General features: G+C 43.8%; 16 non-coding genes across 16 annotated transcripts; all 16 read right to left on the reverse strand.

Moving 5' to 3' along the window:
* Window positions 1-280: 280 nt before the first annotated feature.
* Window positions 281-352, reverse strand: TRNAM-CAU (transfer RNA methionine (anticodon CAU)). Its single transcript has one exon. It is a non-coding gene; the product is annotated as a tRNA-Met (tRNA).
* An 892-nt stretch (window positions 353-1244) lies between these two features.
* On the reverse strand, window positions 1245-1316 carry TRNAG-CCC (transfer RNA glycine (anticodon CCC)). Its single transcript has one exon. It is a non-coding gene; the product is annotated as a tRNA-Gly (tRNA).
* A 551-nt stretch (window positions 1317-1867) lies between these two features.
* On the reverse strand, window positions 1868-1939 carry TRNAM-CAU (transfer RNA methionine (anticodon CAU)). The gene has a single exon. It is a non-coding gene; the product is annotated as a tRNA-Met (tRNA).
* A 628-nt stretch (window positions 1940-2567) lies between these two features.
* TRNAG-UCC (transfer RNA glycine (anticodon UCC)) lies at window positions 2568-2639 on the reverse strand. The gene has a single exon. It is a non-coding gene; the product is annotated as a tRNA-Gly (tRNA).
* Window positions 2640-3186: 547 nt separating this feature from the next.
* On the reverse strand, window positions 3187-3258 carry TRNAM-CAU (transfer RNA methionine (anticodon CAU)). The gene has a single exon. It is a non-coding gene; the product is annotated as a tRNA-Met (tRNA).
* Window positions 3259-4150: 892 nt separating this feature from the next.
* TRNAG-CCC (transfer RNA glycine (anticodon CCC)) lies at window positions 4151-4222 on the reverse strand. Its single transcript has one exon. It is a non-coding gene; the product is annotated as a tRNA-Gly (tRNA).
* A 1251-nt stretch (window positions 4223-5473) lies between these two features.
* TRNAG-UCC (transfer RNA glycine (anticodon UCC)) lies at window positions 5474-5545 on the reverse strand. Its single transcript has one exon. It is a non-coding gene; the product is annotated as a tRNA-Gly (tRNA).
* A 547-nt stretch (window positions 5546-6092) lies between these two features.
* Window positions 6093-6164, reverse strand: TRNAM-CAU (transfer RNA methionine (anticodon CAU)). Its single transcript has one exon. It is a non-coding gene; the product is annotated as a tRNA-Met (tRNA).
* Window positions 6165-7068: 904 nt separating this feature from the next.
* TRNAG-CCC (transfer RNA glycine (anticodon CCC)) lies at window positions 7069-7140 on the reverse strand. The gene has a single exon. It is a non-coding gene; the product is annotated as a tRNA-Gly (tRNA).
* Window positions 7141-8391: 1251 nt separating this feature from the next.
* TRNAG-UCC (transfer RNA glycine (anticodon UCC)) lies at window positions 8392-8463 on the reverse strand. The gene has a single exon. It is a non-coding gene; the product is annotated as a tRNA-Gly (tRNA).
* A 547-nt stretch (window positions 8464-9010) lies between these two features.
* TRNAM-CAU (transfer RNA methionine (anticodon CAU)) lies at window positions 9011-9082 on the reverse strand. Its single transcript has one exon. It is a non-coding gene; the product is annotated as a tRNA-Met (tRNA).
* A 904-nt stretch (window positions 9083-9986) lies between these two features.
* Window positions 9987-10058, reverse strand: TRNAG-CCC (transfer RNA glycine (anticodon CCC)). The gene has a single exon. It is a non-coding gene; the product is annotated as a tRNA-Gly (tRNA).
* Window positions 10059-11309: 1251 nt separating this feature from the next.
* Window positions 11310-11381, reverse strand: TRNAG-UCC (transfer RNA glycine (anticodon UCC)). Its single transcript has one exon. It is a non-coding gene; the product is annotated as a tRNA-Gly (tRNA).
* A 547-nt stretch (window positions 11382-11928) lies between these two features.
* On the reverse strand, window positions 11929-12000 carry TRNAM-CAU (transfer RNA methionine (anticodon CAU)). Its single transcript has one exon. It is a non-coding gene; the product is annotated as a tRNA-Met (tRNA).
* Window positions 12001-12904: 904 nt separating this feature from the next.
* TRNAG-CCC (transfer RNA glycine (anticodon CCC)) lies at window positions 12905-12976 on the reverse strand. Its single transcript has one exon. It is a non-coding gene; the product is annotated as a tRNA-Gly (tRNA).
* Window positions 12977-13527: 551 nt separating this feature from the next.
* TRNAM-CAU (transfer RNA methionine (anticodon CAU)) lies at window positions 13528-13599 on the reverse strand. The gene has a single exon. It is a non-coding gene; the product is annotated as a tRNA-Met (tRNA).
* Between the last annotated feature and the right edge of the window lie 69 nt (window positions 13600-13668).

Below are 13668 nucleotides of genomic sequence, written 5' to 3' on the forward strand. Positions count from 1 at the left end.
AATGCCCAGGAGATAGATAAGAGCAGAACAAAAAGGGAAGAATGATATTCAAAGCATGCCCAGAAAAGTGTTTGAAGGTCCCACCAGTCATTTATGCTTATTATTGTGTGTCTTTACTTTCAAGGTACAGGGTGGATCCCTTGACGATCCCTCTCTTGTATTTCAGCAGACACAGATAGTTCAGAAGTCGTTTCTACCATAGCTGGCACAAGCTTGCGCTTTTCCTTGCTGGCAGCCTTAAAATGACAGCTTGGTCCTTGGAAGAAAAATCAAGCAAAATTAGCAGAGGATGGTTTCGATCCATCGACCTCTGGGTTATGGGCCCAGCACGCTTCCGCTGCGCCACTCTGCTGCATTGGGACAGTGTTCTCTTTATGCAGATGAGGAGCATTCAGCAGAGTAGCGTGGGATTGGTCGGGCTCTCACCTCATTTGCCTAAGTATATCGCAAGGCATGCTGGGTATAGAAAAACTTCATCTTCCCCTCTCGCAATCAGTCATAACTGAAAGTCAGACATTCTCAGGCACTAGCCGTTTCAAACCTTTATCAAGACAGCAGCTCTTGAACCCTCTATATCTCTCTCTCTGATACTAGCGCTAGCATGCTCAGGATTTGGCTTTACCTGGGTGCCAGAGATCTACCCGGTGAGGGGAGGCTTTTGAGCGTTTGGGAGCGTTTGGGAGCATTCTGGACGTTGGACAGGAAACTATGCAAATTTGAATCATCCAACCTTCCTGCTGCATTGAGACGCTCTTTCCATGGACATCTGCCCCTTGGATTCCTCTCAACTTGCCTTCTGATAAAACATTTTGTGAGCCGCAGGTACCTTCGACAGCTACAAGGTGGCGCTACATGTAGGTGAGAGCACAAGTATGCACAAAATGTTAAGGACTTTTGACAGATTTATCGGTGGATCTTGTATATTTTTTTCAGAGGCTAGATATTGCCTAGAAATGCTTTCTAACATAGAGATGCTAGAGTTATAATGTCTGGTCGGGCCTCAGCCCTTTCATTGTCTGCCCACTGTAACATATTTATTACCAGCACATGTGAGTGGTGACTCTGCTTTATGAAACTTATCATATATTAGGCCAATGAATGTAGCAGAAGGGGCGATCGAGAGGTTTGCCTACGTATTTGTTTATTTCTTTATATATGGCTGATTAATCTGTTCATGATATTTCCATTTTGTGAAATGTTGAATTAAAGTATATCCTGCTTGCAGAATATATAAGTATTTGCATTGCGTTGGCCGGGAATCGAACCCGGGTCAACTGCTTGGGAAGCAGCTATGCTCACCACTATACCACCAACGCCCTCTGACATTTGCGCTCTCGGTTCTAAATATTATGACCCAGAGATCAATGACTATCTTGCACCAGCTTCAATGGTGCATTTGGTTTAGATACCAACATGAAAAGCAGTAGAACGTTATTTGCAGAGGGTAAGGAACTGGGGATTAAAACCAAGGACAAAGCTGTGCAGATGAGAAGAATGGAAAGCAGCAGTACAATTAATATATATATATAACATATAGAGGCAGCAAGGGAAGCAAAGCAGGGAAGAGAAAGAGAGAACATTCCATGAAATGCCCAGGAGATAGATAAGAGCAGAACAAAAAGGGAAGAATGAAATTCAAAGCCTGCACAGAAAAGTGTTTGAAGGTCCCACCAGTCATGTATGCTTATTATTGTGTGTCTTTACTTTCAAAGTACAGGGTGGATCCTTTGACACTCCCTCTCTTGTATTTCAGCAGACACAGATAGTTGAGAAGTCTTATATCACTTAGCTGGCACAAGCTTGCGCTTTTCCTTTCCGGCAGCGTGGAAATGACAGCTTGGTCCTTGGAAGAAAAATCAAGCAAAATTAGCAGAGGATGGTTTCGATCCATCGACCTCTGGGTTATGGGCCCAGCACGCTTCCGCTGCGCCACTCTGCTCCTTTATCAGAGTGTTCTCTTTATGCAGATGAGGAGCATTCAGGGGAGTGACGTGGGCGTTCGGGACGTGAGAGGACGATGGGCAGGAAACTGTGCAAATTTGAAGCATCCATCCTTCCTGCTGCAGTCAGAGGCTCTTTCCAAGAACATCTGCCTCTTGGATTCCTCTCAACTTGCCTTCTGATAAAACATTTTGTGAGCCGCAGTTACCTTCGGCGCCTACAAGGTGGCGCTACATTCAGGTGAGAGCACAAGTATGCCCAAAATATTGGGGACTTTTGCCAGATTTATCGATGGATTTTACATATTTTTTTCAGAGGCTAGACATTACCTAGGAATGCTTTTTAACATAGAGATGCTTTAGGTATAATGTGTGGTCGGGCCTCAGCCCGTTCATTGTCTTCCCACTGTAACATATTTATTACCAGCTCATGTGAGTGGTGACTCTGCTTTATGAAACTTATCATATAGTAGGACAATGAGTATGGCAGAAGGGGCGATCGAGATGCTTGCCTACATATTTGTTTATTTTTTATATAATGGCTGATTAATCTGTTCATGATATTTCCATTTTGTGACATGTTGCATTAAAATATATCCTGATTGCAGAATATATAAGAATTGGTACTGCGTTGGCCGGGAATCGAACCCAGGTCAACTGCTTGGAAGGCAGCTATGCTCACCACTATACCACCAACGCCCTCTGATCTGTGCAATCTCGGTTCTAAACATTACGACCCTGAGTTCAATGTCTATCTTGCACCAGCTTCAATGGTGCATTTGGTTTAGATACCAACATGAGAAGCAGTAGAAAGGTTTTAGCAGATTGTAAGGAACTGGGATTGAAACCAAGGACAAAGCTGTGAAGAAGAGAAGAATGGTAAGCAGCAGTACAAATAATGGATATGAACATATAGAGGCAGCATGGGAAGCAAAGCAGGGAAAAGAAAGAGAGAACATTCCAGGAAATGCCCAGGAGATAGATAAGAGCAGAACAAAAAGGGAAGAATGATATTCAAAGCATGCCCAGAAAAGTGTTTGAAGGTCCCACCAGTCATTTATGCTTATTATTGTGTGTCTTTACTTTCAAGGTACAGGGTGGATCCCTTGACGATCCCTCTCTTGTATTTCAGCAGACACAGATAGTTCAGAAGTCGTTTCTACCATAGCTGGCACAAGCTTGCGCTTTTCCTTGCTGGCAGCCTTAAAATGACAGCTTGGTCCTTGGAAGAAAAATCAAGCAAAATTAGCAGAGGATGGTTTCGATCCATCGACCTCTGGGTTATGGGCCCAGCACGCTTCCGCTGCGCCACTCTGCTGCATTGGGACAGTGTTCTCTTTATGCAGATGAGGAGCATTCAGCAGAGTAGCGTGGGATTGGTCGGGCTCTCACCTCATTTGCCTAAGTATATCGCAAGGCATGCTGGGTATAGAAAAACTTCATCTTCCCCTCTCGCAATCAGTCATAACTGAAAGTCAGACATTCTCAGGCACTAGCCGTTTCAAACCTTTATCAAGACAGCAGCTCTTGAACCCTCTATATCTCTCTCTCTGATACTAGCGCTAGCATGCTCAGGATTTGGCTTTACCTGGGTGCCAGAGATCTACCCGGTGAGGGGAGGCTTTTGAGCGTTTGGGAGCGTTTGGGAGCATTCTGGACGTTGGACAGGAAACTATGCAAATTTGAATCATCCAACCTTCCTGCTGCATTGAGACGCTCTTTCCATGGACATCTGCCCCTTGGATTCCTCTCAACTTGCCTTCTGATAAAACATTTTGTGAGCCGCAGGTACCTTCGACAGCTACAAGGTGGCGCTACATGCAGGTGAGAGCACAAGTATGCACAAAATGTTAAGGACTTTTGACAGATTTATCGGTGGATCTTGTATATTTTTTTCAGAGGCTAGATATTGCCTAGAAATGCTTTCTAACATAGAGATGCTAGAGTTATAATGTCTGGTCGGGCCTCAGCCCTTTCATTGTCTGCCCACTGTAACATATTTATTACCAGCACATGTGAGTGGTGACTCTGCTTTATGAAACTTATCATATATTAGGCCAATGAATGTAGCAGAAGGGGCGATCGAGAGGTTTGCCTACGTATTTGTTTATTTCTTTATATATGGCTGATTAATCTGTTCATGATATTTCCATTTTGTGAAATGTTGAATTAAAGTATATCCTGCTTGCAGAATATATAAGTATTTGCATTGCGTTGGCCGGGAATCGAACCTGGGTCAACTGCTTGGGAAGCAGCTATGCTCACCACTATACCACCAACGCCCTCTGACATTTGCGCTCTCGGTTCTAAATATTATGACCCAGAGATCAATGACTATCTTGCACCAGCTTCAATGGTGCATTTGGTTTAGATACCAACATGAAAAGCAGTAGAACGTTATTTGCAGAGGGTAAGGAACTGGGGATTAAAACCAAGGACAAAGCTGTGCAGATGAGAAGAATGGAAAGCAGCAGTACAATTAATATATATATATAACATATAGAGGCAGCAAGGGAAGCAAAGCAGGGAAGAGAAAGAGAGAACATTCCATGAAATGCCCAGGAGATAGATAAGAGCAGAACAAAAAGGGAAGAATGAAATTCAAAGCCTGCACAGAAAAGTGTTTGAAGGTCCCACCAGTCATGTATGCTTATTATTGTGTGTCTTTACTTTCAAAGTACAGGGTGGATCCTTTGACACTCCCTCTCTTGTATTTCAGCAGACACAGATAGTTGAGAAGTCTTATATCACTTAGCTGGCACAAGCTTGCGCTTTTCCTTTCCGGCAGCGTGGAAATGACAGCTTGGTCCTTGGAAGAAAAATCAAGCAAAATTAGCAGAGGATGGTTTCGATCCATCGACCTCTGGGTTATGGGCCCAGCACGCTTCCGCTGTGCCACTCTGCTCCTTTATCAGAGTGTTCTCTTTATGCAGATGAGGAGCATTCAGGGGAGTGACATGGGCGTTCGGGACGTGAGAGGACGATGGGCAGGAAACTGTGCAAATTTGAAGCATCCATCCTTCCTGCTGCAGTCAGAGGCTCTTTCCAAGAACATCTGCCTCTTGGATTCCTCTCAACTTGCCTTCTGATAAAACATTTTGTGAGCCGCAGTTACCTTCGGCGCCTACAAGGTGGCGCTACATTCAGGTGAGAGCACAAGTATGCCCAAAATATTGGGGACTTTTGCCAGATTTATCGATGGATTTTACATATTTTTTTCAGAGGCTAGACATTACCTAGGAATGCTTTTTAACATAGAGATGCTTTAGGTATAATGTGTGGTCGGGCCTCAGCCCGTTCATTGTCTTCCCACTGTAACATATTTATTACCAGCTAATGTGAGTGGTGACTCTGCTTTATGAAACTTATCATATAGTAGGACAATGAGTATGGCAGAAGGGGCGATCGAGATGCTTGCCTACATATTTGTTTATTTTTTATATAATGGCTGATTAATCTGTTCATGATATTTCCATTTTGTGACATGTTGCATTAAAATATATCCTGATTGCAGAATATATAAGAATTGGTACTGCGTTGGCCGGGAATCGAACCCAGGTCAACTGCTTGGAAGGCAGCTATGCTCACCACTATACCACCAACGCCCTCTGATCTGTGCAATCTCGGTTCTAAACATTACGACCCTGAGTTCAATGTCTATCTTGCACCAGCTTCAATGGTGCATTTGGTTTAGATACCAACATGAGAAGCAGTAGAAAGGTTTTAGCAGATTGTAAGGAACTGGGATTGAAACCAAGGACAAAGCTGTGAAGAAGAGAAGAATGGTAAGCAGCAGTACAAATAATGGATATGAACATATAGAGGCAGCATGGGAAGCAAAGCAGGGAAAAGAAAGAGAGAACATTCCAGGAAATGCCCAGGAGATAGATAAGAGCAGAACAAAAAGGGAAGAATGATATTCAAAGCATGCCCAGAAAAGTGTTTGAAGGTCCCACCAGTCATTTATGCTTATTATTGTGTGTCTTTACTTTCAAGGTACAGGGTGGATCCCTTGACGATCCCTCTCTTGTATTTCAGCAGACACAGATAGTTCAGAAGTCGTTTCTACCATAGCTGGCACAAGCTTGCGCTTTTCCTTGCTGGCAGCCTTAAAATGACAGCTTGGTCCTTGGAAGAAAAATCAAGCAAAATTAGCAGAGGATGGTTTCGATCCATCGACCTCTGGGTTATGGGCCCAGCACGCTTCCGCTGCGCCACTCTGCTGCATTGGGACAGTGTTCTCTTTATGCAGATGAGGAGCATTCAGCAGAGTAGCGTGGGATTGGTCGGGCTCTCACCTCATTTGCCTAAGTATATCGCAAGGCATGCTGGGTATAGAAAAACTTCATCTTCCCCTCTCGCAATCAGTCATAACTGAAAGTCAGACATTCTCAGGCACTAGCCGTTTCAAACCTTTATCAAGACAGCAGCTCTTGAACCCTCTATATCTCTCTCTCTGATACTAGCGCTAGCATGCTCAGGATTTGGCTTTACCTGGGTGCCAGAGATCTACCCGGTGAGGGCTTGCCCGGTGTGAGGCTTTTGAGCGTTTGGGAGCGTTCGGGACGTGAGTGGACGTTGGACAGGAAACTATGCAAATTTGAATCATCCAACCTTCCTGCTGCATTGAGACGCTCTTTCCATGGACATCTGCCCCTTGGATTCCTCTCAACTTGCCTTCTGATAAAACATTTTGTGAGCCGCAGGTACCTTCGACAGCTACAAGGTGGCGCTACATGTAGGTGAGAGCACAAGTATGCACAAAATGTTAAGGACTTTTGACAGATTTATCGGTGGATCTTGTATATTTTTTTCAGAGGCTAGATATTGCCTAGAAATGCTTTCTAACATAGAGATGCTAGAGTTATAATGTCTGGTCGGGCCTCAGCCCTTTCATTGTCTGCCCACTGTAACATATTTATTACCAGCACATGTGAGTGGTGACTCTGCTTTATGAAACTTATCATATATTAGGCCAATGAATGTAGCAGAAGGGGCGATCGAGAGGTTTGCCTACGTATTTGTTTATTTCTTTATATATGGCTGATTAATCTGTTCATGATATTTCCATTTTGTGAAATGTTGAATTAAAGTATATCCTGCTTGCAGAATATATAAGTATTTGCATTGCGTTGGCCGGGAATCGAACCCGGGTCAACTGCTTGGGAAGCAGCTATGCTCACCACTATACCACCAACGCCCTCTGACATTTGCGCTCTCGGTTCTAAATATTATGACCCAGAGATCAATGACTATCTTGCACCAGCTTCAATGGTGCATTTGGTTTAGATACCAACATGAAAAGCAGTAGAACGTTATTTGCAGAGGGTAAGGAACTGGGGATTAAAACCAAGGACAAAGCTGTGCAGATGAGAAGAATGGAAAGCAGCAGTACAATTAATATATATATATAACATATAGAGGCAGCAAGGGAAGCAAAGCAGGGAAGAGAAAGAGAGAACATTCCATGAAATGCCCAGGAGATAGATAAGAGCAGAACAAAAAGGGAAGAATGAAATTCAAAGCCTGCACAGAAAAGTGTTTGAAGGTCCCACCAGTCATGTATGCTTATTATTGTGTGTCTTTACTTTCAAAGTACAGGGTGGATCCTTTGACACTCCCTCTCTTGTATTTCAGCAGACACAGATAGTTGAGAAGTCTTATATCACTTAGCTGGCACAAGCTTGCGCTTTTCCTTTCCGGCAGCGTGGAAATGACAGCTTGGTCCTTGGAAGAAAAATCAAGCAAAATTAGCAGAGGATGGTTTCGATCCATCGACCTCTGGGTTATGGGCCCAGCACGCTTCCGCTGCGCCACTCTGTTCCTTTATCAGAGTGTTCTCTTTATGCAGATGAGGAGCATTCAGGGGAGTGACGTGGGCGTTCGGGACGTGAGAGGACGATGGGCAGGAAACTGTGCAAATTTGAAGCATCCATCCTTCCTGCTGCAGTCAGAGGCTCTTTCCAAGAACATCTGCCTCTTGGATTCCTCTCAACTTGCCTTCTGATAAAACATTTTGTGAGCCGCAGTTACCTTCGGCGCCTACAAGGTGGCGCTACATTCAGGTGAGAGCACAAGTATGCCCAAAATATTGGGGACTTTTGCCAGATTTATCGATGGATTTTACATATTTTTTTCAGAGGCTAGACATTACCTAGGAATGCTTTTTAACATAGAGATGCTTTAGGTATAATGTGTGGTCGGGCCTCAGCCCGTTCATTGTCTTCCCACTGTAACATATTTATTACCAGCTCATGTGAGTGGTGACTCTGCTTTATGAAACTTATCATATAGTAGGACAATGAGTATGGCAGAAGGGGCGATCGAGATGCTTGCCTACATATTTGTTTATTTTTTATATAATGGCTGATTAATCTGTTCATGATATTTCCATTTTGTGACATGTTGCATTAAAATATATCCTGATTGCAGAATATATAAGAATTGGTACTGCGTTGGCCGGGAATCGAACCCAGGTCAACTGCTTGGAAGGCAGCTATGCTCACCACTATACCACCAACGCCCTCTGATCTGTGCAATCTCGGTTCTAAACATTACGACCCTGAGTTCAATGTCTATCTTGCACCAGCTTCAATGGTGCATTTGGTTTAGATACCAACATGAGAAGCAGTAGAAAGGTTTTAGCAGATTGTAAGGAACTGGGATTGAAACCAAGGACAAAGCTGTGAAGAAGAGAAGAATGGTAAGCAGCAGTACAAATAATGGATATGAACATATAGAGGCAGCATGGGAAGCAAAGCAGGGAAAAGAAAGAGAGAACATTCCAGGAAATGCCCAGGAGATAGATAAGAGCAGAACAAAAAGGGAAGAATGATATTCAAAGCATGCCCAGAAAAGTGTTTGAAGGTCCCACCAGTCATTTATGCTTATTATTGTGTGTCTTTACTTTCAAGGTACAGGGTGGATCCCTTGACGATCCCTCTCTTGTATTTCAGCAGACACAGATAGTTCAGAAGTCGTTTCTACCATAGCTGGCACAAGCTTGCGCTTTTCCTTGCTGGCAGCCTTAAAATGACAGCTTGGTCCTTGGAAGAAAAATCAAGCAAAATTAGCAGAGGATGGTTTCGATCCATCGACCTCTGGGTTATGGGCCCAGCACGCTTCCGCTGCGCCACTCTGCTGCATTGGGACAGTGTTCTCTTTATGCAGATGAGGAGCATTCAGCAGAGTAGCGTGGGATTGGTCGGGCTCTCACCTCATTTGCCTAAGTATATCGCAAGGCATGCTGGGTATAGAAAAACTTCATCTTCCCCTCTCGCAATCAGTCATAACTGAAAGTCAGACATTCTCAGGCACTAGCCGTTTCAAACCTTTATCAAGACAGCAGCTCTTGAACCCTCTATATCTCTCTCTCTGATACTAGCGCTAGCATGCTCAGGATTTGGCTTTACCTAGGTGCCAGAGATCTACCCGGTGAGGGCTTGCCCGGTGTGAGGCTTTTGAGCGTTTGGGAGCGTTCGGGACGTGAGTGGACGTTGGACAGGAAACTATGCAAATTTGAATCATCCAACCTTCCTGCTGCATTGAGACGCTCTTTCCATGGACATCTGCCCCTTGGATTCCTCTCAACTTGCCTTCTGATAAAACATTTTGTGAGCCGCAGGTACCTTCGACAGCTACAAGGTGGCGCTACATGCAGGTGAGAGCACAAGTATGCACAAAATGTTAAGGACTTTTGACAGATTTATCGGTGGATCTTGTATATTTTTTTCAGAGGCTAGATATTGCCTAGAAATGCTTTCTAACATAGAGATGCTAGAGTTATAATGTCTGGTCGGGCCTCAGCCCTTTCATTGTCTGCCCACTGTAACATATTTATTACCAGCACATGTGAGTGGTGACTCTGCTTTATGAAACTTATCATATATTAGGCCAATGAATGTAGCAGAAGGGGCGATCGAGAGGTTTGCCTACGTATTTGTTTATTTCTTTATATATGGCTGATTAATCTGTTCATGATATTTCCATTTTGTGAAATGTTGAATTAAAGTATATCCTGCTTGCAGAATATATAAGTATTTGCATTGCGTTGGCCGGGAATCGAACCTGGGTCAACTGCTTGGGAAGCAGCTATGCTCACCACTATACCACCAACACCCTCTGACATTTGCGCTCTCGGTTCTAAATATTATGACCCAGAGATCAATGACTATCTTGCACCAGCTTCAATGGTGCATTTGGTTTAGATACCAACATGAAAAGCAGTAGAACGTTATTTGCAGAGGGTAAGGAACTGGGGATTAAAACCAAGGACAAAGCTGTGCAGATGAGAAGAATGGAAAGCAGCAGTACAATTAATATATATATATAACATATAGAGGCAGCAAGGGAAGCAAAGCAGGGAAGAGAAAGAGAGAACATTCCATGAAATGCCCAGGAGATAGATAAGAGCAGAACAAAAAGGGAAGAATGAAATTCAAAGCCTGCACAGAAAAGTGTTTGAAGGTCCCACCAGTCATGTATGCTTATTATTGTGTGTCTTTACTTTCAAAGTACAGGGTGGATCCTTTGACACTCCCTCTCTTGTATTTCAGCAGACACAGATAGTTGAGAAGTCTTATATCACTTAGCTGGCACAAGCTTGCGCTTTTCCTTTCCGGCAGCGTGGAAATGACAGCTTGGTCCTTGGAAGAAAAATCAAGCAAAATTAGCAGAGGATGGTTTCGATCCATCGACCTCTGGGTTATGGGCCCAGCACGCTTCCGCTGTGCCACTCTGCTCCTTTATCAGAGTGTTCTCTTTATGCAGATGAGGAGCATTCAGGGGAGTGACATGGGCGTTCGGGACGTGAGAGGACGATGGGCAGGAAACTGTGCAAATTTGAAGCATCCATCCTTCCTGCTGCAGTCAGAGGCTCTTTCCAAGAACATCTGCCTCTTGGATTCCTCTCAACTTGCCTTCTGATAAAACATTTTGTGAGCCGCAGTTACCTTCGGCGCCTACAAGGTGGCGCTACATTCAGGTGAGAGCACAAGTATGCCCAAAATATTGGGGACTTTTGCCAGATTTATCGATGGATTTTACATATTTTTTTCAGAGGCTAGACATTACCTAGGAATGCTTTTTAACATAGAGATGCTTTAGGTATAATGTGTGGTCGGGCCTCAGCCCGTTCATTGTCTTCCCACTGTAACATATTTATTACCAGCTAATGTGAGTGGTGACTCTGCTTTATGAAACTTATCATATAGTAGGACAATGAGTATGGCAGAAGGGGCGATCGAGATGCTTGCCTACATATTTGTTTATTTTTTATATAATGGCTGATTAATCTGTTCATGATATTTCCATTTTGTGACATGTTGCATTAAAATATATCCTGATTGCAGAATATATAAGAATTGGTACTGCGTTGGCCGGGAATCGAACCCAGGTCAACTGCTTGGAAGGCAGCTATGCTCACCACTATACCACCAACGCCCTCTGATCTGTGCAATCTCGGTTCTAAACATTACGACCCTGAGTTCAATGTCTATCTTGCACCAGCTTCAATGGTGCATTTGGTTTAGATACCAACATGAGAAGCAGTAGAAAGGTTTTAGCAGATTGTAAGGAACTGGGATTGAAACCAAGGACAAAGCTGTGAAGAAGAGAAGAATGGTAAGCAGCAGTACAAATAATGGATATGAACATATAGAGGCAGCATGGGAAGCAAAGCAGGGAAAAGAAAGAGAGAACATTCCAGGAAATGCCCAGGAGATAGATAAGAGCAGAACAAAAAGGGAAGAATGATATTCAAAGCATGCCCAGAAAAGTGTTTGAAGGTCCCACCAGTCATTTATGCTTATTATTGTGTGTCTTTACTTTCAAGGTACAGGGTGGATCCCTTGACGATCCCTCTCTTGTATTTCAGCAGACACAGATAGTTCAGAAGTCGTTTCTACCATAGCTGGCACAAGCTTGCGCTTTTCCTTGCTGGCAGCCTTAAAATGACAGCTTGGTCCTTGGAAGAAAAATCAAGCAAAATTAGCAGAGGATGGTTTCGATCCATCGACCTCTGGGTTATGGGCCCAGCACGCTTCCGCTGCGCCACTCTGCTGCATTGGGACAGTGTTCTCTTTATGCAGATGAGGAGCATTCAGCAGAGTAGCGTGGGATTGGTCGGGCTCTCACCTCATTTGCCTAAGTATATCGCAAGGCATGCTGGGTATAGAAAAACTTCATCTTCCCCTCTCGCAATCAGTCATAACTGAAAGTCAGACATTCTCAGGCACTAGCCGTTTCAAACCTTTATCAAGACAGCAGCTCTTGAACCCTCTATATCTCTCTCTCTGATACTAGCGCTAGCATGCTCAGGATTTGGCTTTACCTGGGTGCCAGAGATCTACCCGGTGAGGGCTTGCCCGGTGTGAGGCTTTTGAGCGTTTGGGAGCGTTCGGGACGTGAGTGGACGTTGGACAGGAAACTATGCAAATTTGAATCATCCAACCTTCCTGCTGCATTGAGACGCTCTTTCCATGGACATCTGCCCCTTGGATTCCTCTCAACTTGCCTTCTGATAAAACATTTTGTGAGCCGCAGGTACCTTCGACAGCTACAAGGTGGCGCTACATGTAGGTGAGAGCACAAGTATGCACAAAATGTTAAGGACTTTTGACAGATTTATCGGTGGATCTTGTATATTTTTTTCAGAGGCTAGATATTGCCTAGAAATGCTTTCTAACATAGAGATGCTAGAGTTATAATGTCTGGTCGGGCCTCAGCCCTTTCATTGTCTGCCCACTGTAACATATTTATTACCAGCACATGTGAGTGGTGACTCTGCTTTATGAAACTTATCATATATTAGGCCAATGAATGTAGCAGAAGGGGCGATCGAGAGGTTTGCCTACGTATTTGTTTATTTCTTTATATATGGCTGATTAATCTGTTCATGATATTTCCATTTTGTGAAATGTTGAATTAAAGTATATCCTGCTTGCAGAATATATAAGTATTTGCATTGCGTTGGCCGGGAATCGAACCCGGGTCAACTGCTTGGGAAGCAGCTATGCTCACCACTATACCACCAACGCCCTCTGACATTTGCGCTCTCGGTTCTAAATATTATGACCCAGAGATCAATGACTATCTTGCACCAGCTTCAATGGTGCATTTGGTTTAGATACCAACATGAAAAGCAGTAGAACGTTATTTGCAGAGGGTAAGGAACTGGGGATTAAAACCAAGGACAAAGCTGTGCAGATGAGAAGAATGGAAAGCAGCAGTACAATTAATATATATATATAACATATAGAGGCAGCAAGGGAAGCAAAGCAGGGAAGAGAAAGAGAGAACATTCCATGAAATGCCCAGGAGATAGATAAGAGCAGAACAAAAAGGGAAGAATGAAATTCAAAGCCTGCACAGAAAAGTGTTTGAAGGTCCCACCAGTCATGTATGCTTATTATTGTGTGTCTTTACTTTCAAAGTACAGGGTGGATCCTTTGACACTCCCTCTCTTGTATTTCAGCAGACACAGATAGTTGAGAAGTCTTATATCACTTAGCTGGCACAAGCTTGCGCTTTTCCTTTCCGGCAGCGTGGAAATGACAGCTTGGTCCTTGGAAGAAAAATCAAGCAAAATTAGCAGAGGATGGTTTCGATCCATCGACCTCTGGGTTATGGGCCCAGCACGCTTCCGCTGCGCCACTCTGCTCCTTTATCAGAGTGTTCTCTTTATGCAGATGAGGAGCATTCAGGGGAGTGACGTGGGCGTTCGGGACGT

Source organism: Lissotriton helveticus, chromosome 11, assembly GCF_964261635.1.
Source record: "Lissotriton helveticus chromosome 11, aLisHel1.1, whole genome shotgun sequence".
Lineage (NCBI taxonomy): Eukaryota > Metazoa > Chordata > Amphibia > Caudata > Salamandridae > Lissotriton > Lissotriton helveticus.